The 14821-nt window shown below is 43.9% G+C and overlaps 1 protein-coding gene across 1 annotated transcript in view; it reads left to right on the top strand.

Moving 5' to 3' along the window:
• The window catches only part of TMEM232 (transmembrane protein 232), a 494818-nt gene that overhangs the window by 217862 nt on the left and 262135 nt on the right, over positions 1–14821 (top strand). The window lies entirely within an intron of this gene.

Here is a 14821-nt window from a genome sequence, read left to right as displayed (position 1 = left end):
TGTGGTTGGAGAGGATTAGGGATTGCGGTCAACAGAGTTCCCACGTCTCAGAGCTCGTTCTTGTTTTTTGGGTTATTGCCAGGTCACTGTATGTGCGCTGACCTCTATGTCCATTGTGGTACTGAATTACCTTTCATAACACTAGACCCCCCCAAGGAACTTATCTAGATGTGTGGTGAGAACTTTGAATGCCCAAGTGCTTCACAGAAGTTTAGAATGCAGAGTCGTGAAAATAAAAAAATATTTTTTTTCCACAAAATAGATTTTGTAGCCCCCAAGTTTTTATTTTCACAAGGGTAACAGGAGAAATTGGACCCCAGAAGTTGTTGTCCAATTTATCCCGAGTACGCTGATGCCCCATATGTGGGGGTAACTGTTATGTAGGCAATCCAGTAACACAGTGTGCCAACAATCAGAGCACATACAGTGATCTGACAATAACCCAAAAACAAAAGAACGAGCTCTGAGACGTGGAATCTCTGTAGACCGCAATACCTGAACCTATCCTAAACACAACTAAAGGCAGCTGTGGATTGCGCCTGTCACTACCTATGCAACTCGGCACAGCCTGAGGAGCTGACTAGCCTGAAGATAGAAATACAAGCCTGACTTGCCTCAGAGAAATACCCCAAAGGAAAAGGCAGCCCCCCACATATAATGACTGTTAGCAAGATGAAAAGACAAAACGTAGGGATGAAATAGATTCAGCAAAGTGAGGCCCGATATTCTAGATAGAGCGAGGATAGCAAAGAGAACTTTGCAGTCTACAAAAAACCCTAAAGCAAAAAACCACGCAAAGGGGGCAAAAAGACCCACCGTGCCGAACTAACGGCACGGCGGTACACCCTTTGCGTCTCAGAGCTTCCAGCAAAACGAAAATACAAGCTGGACAGAAAAAATAGCAACAAAAGCAAAGAAGCACTTATCTAAGCAGAGCAGCAGGCCACAGGAAAGATCCAGAAGCTCAGATCCAACACTGGAACATTGACAAGGAGCAAGGAAGACAGAATCAGGTGGAGTTAAATAACAAGGCAGCCAACGAGCTCACCAGAACACCAGAGGGAGGAAGCCCAGAAGCTGCAGTACCACTTGTGACCACAGGAGTGAATTCAGCCACAGAATTCACAACAGTACCCCCCCTTGAGCCCCCCACATATAATGACTGTTAGCAAGATGAAAAGACAAAACGTAGGGATGAAATAGATTCAGCAAAGTGAGGCCCGATATTCTAGATAGAGCGAGGATAGCAAAGAGAACTTTGCAGTCTACAAAAAACCCTAAAGCAAAAAACCACGCAAAGGGGGCAAAAAGACCCACCGTGCCGAACTAACGGCACGGCGGTACACCCTTTGCGTCTCAGAGCTTCCAGCAAAACGAAAATACAAGCTGGACAGAAAAAATAGCAACAAAAGCAAAGAAGCACTTATCTAAGCAGAGCAGCAGGCCACAGGAAAGATCCAGAAGCTCAGATCCAACACTGGAACATTGACAAGGAGCAAGGAAGACAGAATCAGGTGGAGTTAAATAACAAGGCAGCCAACGAGCTCACCAGAACACCAGAGGGAGGAAGCCCAGAAGCTGCAGTACCACTTGTGACCACAGGAGTGAATTCAGCCACAGAATTCACAACAGTACCCCCCCTTGAGCCCCCCACATATAATGACTGTTAGCAAGATGAAAAGACAAAACGTAGGGATGAAATAGATTCAGCAAAGTGAGGCCCGATATTCTAGATAGAGCGAGGATAGCAAAGAGAACTTTGCAGTCTACAAAAAACCCTAAAGCAAAAAACCACGCAAAGGGGGCAAAAAGACCCACCGTGCCGAACTAACGGCACGGCGGTACACCCTTTGCGTCTCAGAGCTTCCAGCAAAACGAAAATACAAGCTGGACAGAAAAAATAGCAACAAAAGCAAAGAAGCACTTATCTAAGCAGAGCAGCAGGCCACAGGAAAGATCCAGAAGCTCAGATCCAACACTGGAACATTGACAAGGAGCAAGGAAGACAGAATCAGGTGGAGTTAAATAACAAGGCAGTCAACGAGCTCACCAGAACACCTGAGGGAGGAAGCCCAGAAGCTGCAGTACCACTTGTGACCACAGGAGTGAATTCAGCCACAGAATTCACAACAGGTAACCCACTGTTTGGGCGCACGGCAGAGCTCAGAAGGGAGGGAGCACCATTTGACTTTTTGAGCGCAAAATTGGCTGACCCCCTGATGTAACTAAACAGTGGAAACCCCCCAATTCTAGCTCCAACCCTAACCCCAACACACCCCTAACCCTAATCCCAACCCGATCTATAATCCTAATCACTAACCCTAACGATAATCACAACCCTTACCCCAAAACAACCCGAATGTCAACCCTAACCATAACCCTAATCAAAACCCTAAATCCAACACACCCCTAATCCTAATCTCAACCCTAACCTCAAACCTAACCCTAATCCCAATACACCCCTAATCACAACCCTAACCTTAACCCTAATCCCAAACCTAACCCTAATCCCAAGCGTAACCCTAATACCAACCCTAACCCTAATACCAACCCTAATCCAAACCCTAACCCTAATCCCAACTCTAACCCTAACTTTAGCACCAACCCTAACCCTAAGGCTACTTTCACACTTGCGTCGTTTGGCATCCGTCGCAATCCGTCGTTTTGGACAAAAAACGGATCCTGCAAATGTGCCCGCAGGATGCGTTTTTTGTGCATAGACTTGTATTGCCGACGGATCGTGACGGATGGCCACACGTCGCGTCCATCGTGCACTGGATCAGTTGTGTTTTGGCGGACCGTCGGTACAAAAAACGTTCAATGTAACTTTTTTTGTACGTTGCGTCAGCCATTTCTGACCGCGCATGTGTGGCCGTAACTCCGCCCCCTCCTCCCCAGGACATAGATTGGGCAGCGGATGCATTGAAAAACTACATCCACTGCCCACGTTGTGCACAATTTTCACAACGTGCGTCGGTATGTCGGGCCGACGCATTGCGACGGCCCCGTACCGACATAAGTGTGAAAGAAGCCTAACCCTAAATTTAGCCCCAACCCTAACCCTAAATTTAGCCCCAACCTTAACCCTTAATTAAGCCCCAAACCTAACCCTAGCCCCAACCCTAACCCTAACCCTAACCCTAGCCCTAATTTTAGCCCCAACTGCTCTTCTCCTGCCGGCCGGCAGATGGCGACAGATGGCGGGCGCACTGCGCATGCGCCCGCCATTTTCTTTTGCCAAGAAGACCAGGAGGAGCAGCAGGAGGACCCAGGGACACTGGTGAGTATAATAGGGTCACCGAATCCCCCTATTTCTCTGTCCTCTGATGTGTGATCACATCAGAGGACAGAGAATTACACTTTTCTTTTTTTTTTTTTTTTTGCGGTCGCCGGTAAACAGATCGCAAAACAGGGGTCTGTAAAACTGACCCCGATCATTCTTTGGGGTCTCGGCTACCCCCGGCAGCCGAGACCCCAAAGATTTTCCCGGTGCCGGCCGGCGGGCGCACTGCGCATGCGCCCGCCATTTTGAAGATGGCGGCGCCCATCGGGAGCCACGAGGAGCACCGAGGGAGACAGGTAAGTATTGGGGGGCTACCTGGGACCCAATTTCTCTGTCTTCTGATGTGCGATCACATCGGAGGACAGAGAAATTAAAAAGAAATTGCTTTTTTCTTTTTTTGCGATCGCCGGTAAACGGTTAATTACCAGCGATCGCAAATGCGGGGTCGGTAAAACCCCCCCCCCAAATCATGTTCTCTGGGGCCTCGGCTACCCCTGGCAGCCGAGACCCCGGAGAAAATCCGACTCTGGGGGGCGCTATTTACTTTTTCCACAGCGCTGTTAATTAACGGCGCTGTGGTTTAAGTACCCTTATCGTCCGCCGTTAAAAGGCATATCAGCGGTCATTAAGGGGTTAAAGAAGTTTATTAACCCTTCAGGTGCTTCACAGGAATTTTTGGAATGTGGAATGAAAAAAAACACATTTGTTTCACACAAAATTTCCTTTACATCTAACTTTTTTTACTTTCGCAAGGGTAACAAGAGAAAATGGACCATACAATTTGTTGTGCTACTTATCTTGAGCACTATTTGACTTTTTGAATGTAAAATTTACTGGAATACTTAGCGGACGCCATGTCGCATTTGGAGAGCCCCTGATGTGCCTAAAGAGTGGAAACCCCTAACAAGTGACACCATTTTGGACACTAGACCCCTTAGTGAATTTAACTAGATGTGTGTTGAGCACCTTAAACCCACAGGTGCTTCACAGAAGTTTATAACGTAGAGCCGTGAAAATAAAAAGAATCTAATTTTTCCCAGATAAATCTATTTTAACTCCAAATTTTGCATTTTTATAAGGTTAAAAGGAGAAATTGCTTCATGCAATTTGTTGTGCAATTTCTCCTGTGCGCAGATACCCAATATGTGGAGGAAAACATGGTAAGGCTTGGAAGGGAAGGAGTGAAACTAGACCCCTTTGTGAACTTATCTAGCTGTGTATTGAACACCTTGAACCCCCAGGTGCTTCACAGAAGTTTATAACGTTAAGCCATGAAAGTAAAAAAAAAAAAATCAAATTTTTCCTGCAAAAATCTTTTTTAGCTCCAGATTTTGTTTTTTTTTCACAAGGGTAACAGGAGAAATTGGACCCCAAAAATTGTTTAACAATTTCTCATGAGTTCACCGGTACCCCATATGTGGTTGAAAACTAATTTTGAGACAGTGCAAAGCTCAAAAGGAAAGTAGAGCCATATTACAGTGCAGATTTTGCTGAACTGGTTTGAGGGTGCCATGTCACATTGGCAGAGGTGCCAGGACAGCAGCAGTAGATTTTCTTGTGTGAAAATTGCAAACTACCGTTGTAGTGACTAGTACATTATGCCTAGCACATGCTTCTGGTGGTATATTAGGCGGGCTCTCATCACTACATAAATGCCAAACATGCATGTGCTGTGACAGTGACGCAGCCGAGACACGTGAAGCTGCAGCGTCGGATAGTTGATCAGCCGGCGCACTCCATGTATCAGGTTTCCCTCTGAAGCTTATTTGGCAAGCGTTATAGCTTGCCGAATAACAGGGACATGATCAAATTCGCTCAACGAGCAGACGTTTTTATTGGTACCATTTTCAGGCACATGACATTTTTTTTGATTGCTTTCTATTTCGATTTTTGGGAGACAGAATAAACAAAAAACAGCAATTCAGTAATTGATTTTTGTTTTTTTTTATACTGTTCCGCGTGTGGTAAAATTGGTAAGGCAGCTTTGTTCTTCGGGTCAGTACTAGTGTTGAGCGATACCGTCCGATACTTGAAAGTATCGGTATCGGATAGTATCGGCCGATACCCGAAAAATATCGGATATCGCCGATACCGATATCCGATACCAATACAAGTCAATGGGACACCAAGTATCGGAAGGTATTCTGATGGTTCCCAGGGTCTGAAGGAGAGGAAACTCTCCTTCAGGCCCTGGGATCCATATTAAGGTGTAAAATAAAGAATTAAAATAAAAAATATTGATATATTCACCTCTCCGGCGGCCCCTGGACATCACGCTGGTAACCGGCAGGCTTCTTTGTTTAAAATGAGCGCCTTTAGGACCTGCGAATGACGTCGCGGTTTCTGATTGGTCGCGTGCCGCTCATGTGACCGCCACACAACCAATCAGAAGCCGCGACGTCATTCGCAGGTCCTTAATTCCTAGAATTAGGAGTTTAGTGAATGAGAATGACGTCGCGGCTTCTGATTGGTCGCGTGGCGGTCACATGAGCGGCACGCGACCAAACAGAAGCCGCGACGTCATTCGCAGGTCCTAAAGGCGCTCATTTTAAACAAAGAAGCCTGCCGGTTACCAGCGTGATGTCCAGGGGCCGCCGGAGAGGTGAATATATCAATATTTTTTATTTTAATTCTTTATTTTACACATCCCTATGGATCCGATACCGATACCCGATACCACAAAAGTATCGGATCTCGGTATCGGAATTCCGATACCGCAAGTATCGGCCGATACCCGATACTTGCGGTATCGGAATGCTCAACACTTGTCAGTACGATTACAGCGATACCCAATTTATTGCACTGAAGAAAAAGTGGAACAAAGCGCGATAAAAAAGACGTATAAATATGCATGGTACTGCTAAAACATCAACTTGTCCCACAAAAAACAAGTCGTCATACAGCTCCATCAGTAAAAAAAAAAATATATATATCTACTATATAAAGCTGAATGTGTGTGTGTGTGTGTGTGTGTATGTGTGTGTGTATGTCCGGGATTGGCATCTGCACCGTCGCAGCTACAGTCACAAAATTTTGCACAGTCACACGTCTGGACCCCGAGAGCGTCATAGGCTATATTGTGAGGCGAAATTTTAACCCCGCGCGTTCCAATTCACCAAACAATTTTGCCCCTATCTACATAATGGGGAAAAAAGTGAAAGGAAAAGTGTTGGAAGCGTCGCAGCTACAGCAACAAAATTTTGTTCCAATTCACCAAAGAATTTTGCCCCTATCTACATAATGGGGAAAAAAGTGAAAGGAAAAGTGTTGGAAGCGTCACAGCTACAGCAACAAAATTTTGCACAGTCACACGTCTGGACCCCGAGAGCGTCATAGGCTACGTTGTCAGGTGAAATTTTAACCCCGCGCTTTCCAATTCACTAAACAATTTTGCCCCTATCTACATAATGGGGAAAAAAGTGAAAGGAAAAGTGTTGGAGGCGTCGAAGCTACAGCAACAAAATTTTGCACAGTCACATGTCTGGACCCTGAGAACGTCATAAGCTATGTTGTGAGGTGAAATTTTTTACTCCGCGCTTTCCAATTCACCAAACTATTTTTCCCCTATCTACATAATGGGGAAAAGTGAAAGGAAAAGTGTTGGAGGCGAATTGACAGCTGCCAGATGTGAACAAGGGGGACTTAAAGAATGAGAGCGATGGCGCAAAAGAGTATATACCGATCAGTTGCTAAGGTGGGGCCCCGACATGAGATACTCACCACACATGGGGATATGAACACACACACAAAATGCACCACACACTACCACGTGCTTGAACACATATACCACCCTCAGCACACATTTCACCACACATACACCAACCTCGCCACATAAAAGTCGAAACACAAAAGTCGCCACTCAAAACTCGCCACGCGCAAAACTCGCCACATGCAAAAACTAGGCTCACGCAAAACTCGCCACAAGTGCAAAACTCACCTCATGGAAAACTCGCCACACGCAAAACTTGCACACGCGGAAAAATTGCCACTTGCACAAAATTTGCAACACATGCAAAAGTTGCCTCACACAAAACTTGCACATACTCAAAAGGCACCAGACATAAAACTCACCACGCGCAAAACTCGCCATGCGCAAAACTTGCTGCACACAACTTGCTACACTAACCTGTTACATGCAACTCGACACACAAAAAGTTGCTACACGCATGTTGCCACACAAACCTCATCTCACAAAAGTCGCTACATGCATGTCGCCACACACAACTCAACACACACAACTTGACAAACGAAACTCGCCCTAAAACACACACAAGTCTGGTATTAGCCTTCAAAAATAAAAATCTGATTAATAAGCAGACAAACTACAAGAGCAACAAATGTACCATATAGAAAAGACAGCAGCTGTCAGTCACATGACCTGTCTATTATGTGTATGTGTGAGCTAATATATACTGCCTGGGGGAGGGCTTCCTGTTGGCTGGGGATATATCAGGCTGCCAATTTATCTTACAAATACTGAGGTAAAAATACTGAGCAAATAACGTGTTAACGAGGTCTAATACAGGAGATCACACAGGTATATACTATATACAGGGGAGATGACACACAGATATATACTATATACAGGAGAGATAACACACAGGCATATACTATATAAAGGAGGAGATGACATACAGGTACATACTATATACAGGAGGAGATGACATACAGGTATATACTAAATGCAGGAGGAGATGACACACAGGTATATACTATATACAGGAGCAGATTACCTACAGGTATATACTATATACAGGAGGAGATGACATACAGGTATATACTATATATCGGAGGAGATGACATACAGGTATATACTATATATATGAGGAGATGACATACAGGTATATACTATATACAGGGGAGATGACACACAGCAGGTATATACTATATACAGGGGAGATGACATACAGGTATATACTATATACAGGAGATGACATACAGGTGTATACTATATATAAGGGAGATTACAAACATGTATATACTGAGGTGCAAAATGAGAGGAGTGAGGGAAAATAGTGTAGTGATAGGAAAATGACAGATGTGAGGTCGAAATGACAAGTGTTAGGGGGGAATGAGAGGAGTGAGGGAGAAAATGAGAGATGTGAGGGGAAAAATGAGAGGCGTGATGGGAAAATAAGAGAAGTGACGTGCTATAACTAACCACAGATATTTACTTTGCCCAGGCAACGCCGGGCTCTTCAGCTAGTATATATATATATTTATAGAAAAAGAAAACAAAAGCAGCACCAAAAGAAGACAGAGGGTGCAAAAAATCCTTCCAGGTATATACCAAACCTCATGCTATTGTCCAGAAAGATGAAGGCAGCACTCCAGTAGAAAAAATAAGGGTATTTTATTGGCCCATGTGCGACGTTTCAGTCCAAAGTGTGGACCTTTCTCAAGCAGCTATAAAGTGCAAATGCATACATATATATATATATATATATATATATATATATATATATATATATATATATATATATATATATATAGTGAATTGCACAAGCAAAGAAATTTATAACAATCAGTGAATAATATGAAATATGAAGCTAGTACAAGATTCACAGAAAAAAGATCAACCAAAAAAAGTGCAGTGAAAGTGCAATAGCAAGTACAAAGGACACATATAGCGCCTGTTACAGTATAATACCAAATGACAGACAATTGCCAATAAAAATCAGCTGTGAATCATAAAATACTGGAGGCATGACTCACCCCACATGTCTTAGGAAAGGAAAAAAAAAAGAGCAGTATTCAGCGCTCCTAGGAAAGCATTGCACATGTCAGGAGGTTGTCGTGCTATATAGTACATCACATCCTGTTCAGGGGCAGATGGGAACTGTAGTTCACAGCACGTCGCCATCTTTAACCACTACAGTGCTGCTGATCGCAGCATAGGTGTGTGCGTCAAAGTAGGTGTCTGTCAGGAATATAATCCCTCGTATTGCACCCACCAGCATACAAAAACTGTTTTGTATATACTGAAGCCACCTGGGAGAAATCATTCTTGTAGAAGACTGCATGTAAAGGGACTCAGTTAAAAGAGACCGCTTTGTGCTCAAGAAATAGGGGGCTGTGGGACTAACCCAGTGGCGCCGTGAGCACCCTCCATTAGCTGGGAAAAGGTCCCCCTGGGCACCAATGGAAGGTGGGAGAACCCCCTGTGGAGAGGGAACTCAACCAACTACCAAGAAAAGGGTATGATCATCCCAAATAGAGCCGCTGTGAGCAAACGATGATACATCAAGAGAGGTGCTATCAAGTATTTTATTCATAATGCAATATTTAGGAAAATAACAAAAAATAACCATGGCAAAAAAGGTGATAAAAAAAGGAAAACAGTAATAACATGGCATATGAAAAATCCAAAAATACAAGAAGGGCGAGTCATGCGTCCAGGTAATCGTAGCATTCATCCAATTTCTCTGGAAGAAAGAATATATATATATATATTTATAGCTCTCAAAATAAAGTGGTGCAAGAATAATTATTTTGTCTATAAAATAGTTTTTATTGTGTAAAAGTGCCAAAACAAGAAAAAATTATAATACTGTGGTATTGCTGTAATCGTACTGACCCGAAGAATAAAGCTGGCTTATCAATTTTACCACACACAGAATGGCATAAACTCCCCCCCAAAAAAAATCTCCCGCATTGCTGGTTTTTGTTCATTCTGCCTACTAAAAATCGGAATAGAAAGCAATCAAAGAATGTCATGTGCCCTAAAATGGTAGCAAAAAAAACAACAAAATCACATGACTGTGGGCCAAAATATGGAAAAATTTTAGCTCTCCAAATATGGTGATGCAATAACAATTTTCTGCAATAGAAAACATCTTTTAATGTGTGACAGCAGCCAAACATAAACCCCAATATAAATCTGGTATCGCTGTAATCGCACTGACTCAAAGAATAAAGTCACCTAATCACTTATACTGCATGAGAAATGGCGTAAAAAATAAATAAAACCCAATTCTCCACCTGCTGTTGATTTTTTCATTCTGCCTCCCAAAGATCACAGTAAGGCTTGGCGCACATTTATCCTGCGCACTGTGCTGAGCACATGCATCGGGGGTTCCATGTAAATCTCTGAAATACGTAATTCAGACGTAACCTCTGGTAGAAGATTCTTTATAATGATGCAGATAGAGGCACTGTGGACGCCATTTGACCTGTGATCCGGCAGTGACCGTCTTTTTAGGATTGCATAAAAGTGCCATCGGCTACAGTTTTGTGAACTTCTGAAAAGGACACCGCTGAACAGAGGCCAGAAGGAGTCCACAGTAACTCTGCTGCATCGTTATAGTGAATGGATCCCTCAAGAGTTTCATCTGAATCACTTCAGTCAGAGATTTAGATGGAAACCCCAAAGTAATCCAAGGCCAACCGCATCAGCATATGGTCTCTCAATGGATCTGAGGATCTCATCTCGGTACCTAATGGCAGTCAGGCTACCTCTGGCAAGCATATGGAGGGCTGAGTGGCCCTCCAAAGAAATGCCACCCCACACCATTACTGACCCACTGCCAAACCGGTCATGCTGAAGGATGTTGCAGGCAGCAGATCGCTCTCCACGTTTATATATATATATATATATATATATATATATATACTAGATGGTGGCCCGATTCTAACGCGTCGGGTATTCTAGAATATGTATGTAGTTTATTTATGAAGATTTCAGAATAATGCAATGAATACACAGGATTCGGCCGGCCGGGCGTGACCAATTAGCGAAGCGTTGTTCAAATCTCGCGCCAATTCGCGGCCAGACTCGGTCTGTCTCTGATTGTTTGCAGCCGGCCGGGCGCAACCAATCAGTGAAGCCAGGGTGAGCTCCAGGTTTTTGAGAGCCCCGGGAGAAAGAGTCTCACAGCCCACATAGCATATAACATACACATAATATATAGCACAGCCATGTAGTTTAAAGAACAGCCACGTAGTATATAGCACAGCCCACGCAGTATATAGCACAGCCCACGTAGTATATAGCACAGCCCATGAAGTATATAGCGCAGCCCACACAGTATATAACACAGCCCACGTAGTATATAGCACAGCCCACGTAGTATATAGCACAGCCCACGTAGTATATAGCACAGCCCACGTAGTATATAACACAGCCCACATAGTATATAACACAGCCACGTAGTATATAGGACAGGCATGTAGTATATAGCACAGCCACATAGTATATAGCACAGCGACGTAGTATATAGCACAGCCCATGTAGTATATAGCAATGTGGGCACCATATCCCTGTTAGAAAAAGAATAAAAATTTGTTAAATTAGTTATATACTCACCTTCCGGCGGCCCCCGGATCCAGCCCAGGCCTTTAGCGATGCTCCATTCCCAGTAATGCCTTGCGGCAATAACCCGTGATGATGTAGAGGTCTCGCGAGACTGCTACGTCATCTGGGATCATTGCCGCAATGCATTCTTGGGATCATGCCGGAAGGTGAGAATATAATGATTTTTTTAATTATTATTTTTAACATTATATGTTTTTACTATTGATGCTGCATAGGCAGCATCAATAGTAAAAAGTTGGTCACACTTACAGGGTTAATGGCAGCGTTAACGGACTGCATTATACCGCGTTATGCCATCTTGTAGCACAGTCCGTTTAACGGACTGCTAAAATGTTATGTGGGCGCTGACTGGAGGGAAGTATGGAGGGGGCACTGACTAGAGGGGAGTAGGTAAGTGCCAATTTGTGGCCGGACTGTACCTGTCGTTGATTGGTCGCACTCAGCCGCCTGCGACCAATCAGCGACTCGGGATTTCCGTGACAGACAAACAGACGGAAGTAGACCCTAGACAATTTTATATATATATATATATCTATATATATATATATATATATATATATATATATATATATATATATATATATATACAGTGGGGCAAAAAAGTATTTAGTCAGTCAGCAATAGTGCAAGTTCCACCACTTAAAAAGATGAGAGGCGTCTGTAATTTACATCATAGGTAGACCTCAACTATGGGAGACAAACTGAGAAAAAAAAATCCAGAAAATCATATTGTCAGTTTTTTTTATCATTTTTTTTGCATATTATGGCGGAAAATAAGTATTTGGTCAGAAACAAACAATCAAGATTTCTGGCTCTCACAGACCTGTAACTTCTTCTTTAAGAGTCTCCTCTTTCCTCCACTCATTACCTGTAGTAATGGCACCTGTTTAAACTTGTTATCAGTATAAAAAGACACCTGTGCACACCCTCAAACAGTCTGACTCCAAACTCCACTATGGTGAAGACCAAAGAGCTGTCAAAGGACACCAGAAACAAAATTGTAGCCCTGCACCAGGCTGGGAAGACTGAATCTGCAATAGCCAACCAGCTTGGAGTGAAGAAATCAACAGTGGGAGCAATAATTAGAAAATGGAAGACATACAAGACCACTGATAATCTCCCTCGATCTGGGGCTCCACGCAAAATCCCACCCCGTGGGGTCAGAATGATCACAAGAACGGTGAGCAAAAATCCCAGAACCACGCGGGGGGACCTAGTGAATGAACTGCAGAGAGCTGGGACCAATGTAACAAGGCCTACAATAAGTAACACACTACGCCACCATGGACTCAGATCCTGCAGTGCCAGACGTGTCCCACTGCTTAAGCCAGTACATGTCCGGGCCCGTCTGAAGTTTGCTAGAGAGCATTTGGATGATCCAGAGGAGTTTTGGGAGAATGTCCTATGGTCTGATGAAACCAAACTGGAACTGTTTGGTAGAAACACAACTTGTCGTGTTTGGAGGAAAAAGAATACTGAGTTGCATCCATCAAACACCATACCTACTGTAAAGCATGGTGGTGGAAACATCATGCTTTGGGGCTGTTTCTCTGCAACGGGGCCAGGACGACTGATCCGGGTACATGAAAGAATGAATGGGGCCATGTATCGTGAGATTTTGAGTGCAAACCTCCTTCCATCAGCAAGGGCATTGAACATGAAACGTGGCTGGGTCTTTCAACATGACAATTATCCAAAGCACACCGCCAGGGCAATGAAGGAGTGGTTTCGTAATAAGCATTTCAAGGTCCTGGAGTGGCCTAGCCAGTCTCCAGATCTCAACCCTATGGAAAACCTTTGGAGGGAGTTGAAAGTCCGTGTTGCCAAGCGAAAAGCCAAAAACATCACTGCTCTAGAGGAGATCTGCATGGAGGAATGGGCCAACATACCAACAACAGTGTGTGGCAACCTTGTGAAGACTTACAGAAAACGTTTGACCTCTGTCATTGCCAATAAAGGATATATTACAAAGTATTGAGATGAAATTTTGTTTCTGACCAAATACTTATTTTCCACCATAATATGCAAATAAAATGTTAAAAAAACAGACAATGTGATTTTCTGGATTTTTTTTTCTCAGTTTGTCTCCCATAGTTGACGTCTACCTATGATGTAAATTACAGACGCCTCTCATCTTTTTAAGTGGTGGAACTTGCACTATTGCTGACTGACTAAATACTTTTTTGCCCCACTGTATATATATATATATATATATGTATATATACACTGCTCAAAAAAATAAAGGGAACACAAACAACAGAATATAACTCCAAGTAAATCAAACTTCTGTGAAATCAAACTGTCCACTTAGGAAGCAACACTGTTTGAAAATCAATTTTACATGCTGGTGTGCAAATGGAATAGACAACAGATGGAAATTATTGGCAGTTATCAAGACTCAATAAAGGAGTGGTTCTGCAGATGGGGACCACAGACCACATCTCAGTACCAATGCTTTCTGGCTGATGTTTTAGTCACTTTTGAATGTTGGTTGTGCTTTCACACTCATGGTAGCATGAGATGGATTCTACAACCCCCACAGGTGGCTCAGGTAGTGCAGCTCATCCAGGAAGGCACATCAATGCGAGCTGTGGCAAGAAGGTTGGCTGTGTCTGTTAGCGTTGTGTCCAGAGGCTGGAAGCAGTACCAGGAGACAGGACACTACACTAGGAGATGTGGAGGGGGCTGTAGGTGGGCAACAACCCAGCAGCAGGACCATTACCTCATCCTTTGTGCAAGGAGGGACAGGAGGAGCACTGCCACAGCCCTGCAAAATTAACTCCAGTAGGCCACAAATGTGCATGCGTCTGCAAAAACGGTTAGAAACCAACTCCATAAGGATGGTCTGAGTGCCCGACATCCAGAGATGGGGGTTGTGCTCACAGCCCAACACCATGCAGGACGCTTGGCATTTGCCACAGAACACCAAGATTGGCAAATTTGTCACTGGCGCCCTGTGCTCTTTACAGAAAGCTGGTTCACACTGAGCACATGTGACAGATGTGACAGAGTCTGGAGACGCCCTGGAGAGCGATCTGCTGCCTGCAACCTCCTTCAGCGTGACTGGTTTGGCACCAAGATGAGATCCCCACACCCCTTGTGAGACCATATGCTGGTGCGGTTGTCCCTGAGTTCCTCCTAATGTAGGACAATGCCAGACCTCTTGTGGCTGGAGTGTGTCAGCAGTTCCTGCAAGATGAAGGCATTGAAGCTATGGACTGGCT

This window comes from Ranitomeya imitator, chromosome 1 (genome assembly GCF_032444005.1).
Source record: "Ranitomeya imitator isolate aRanImi1 chromosome 1, aRanImi1.pri, whole genome shotgun sequence".
Classification (NCBI taxonomy): domain Eukaryota; kingdom Metazoa; phylum Chordata; class Amphibia; order Anura; family Dendrobatidae; genus Ranitomeya; species Ranitomeya imitator.
This window is presented reverse-complemented; position numbering and strand designations above follow the sequence as displayed.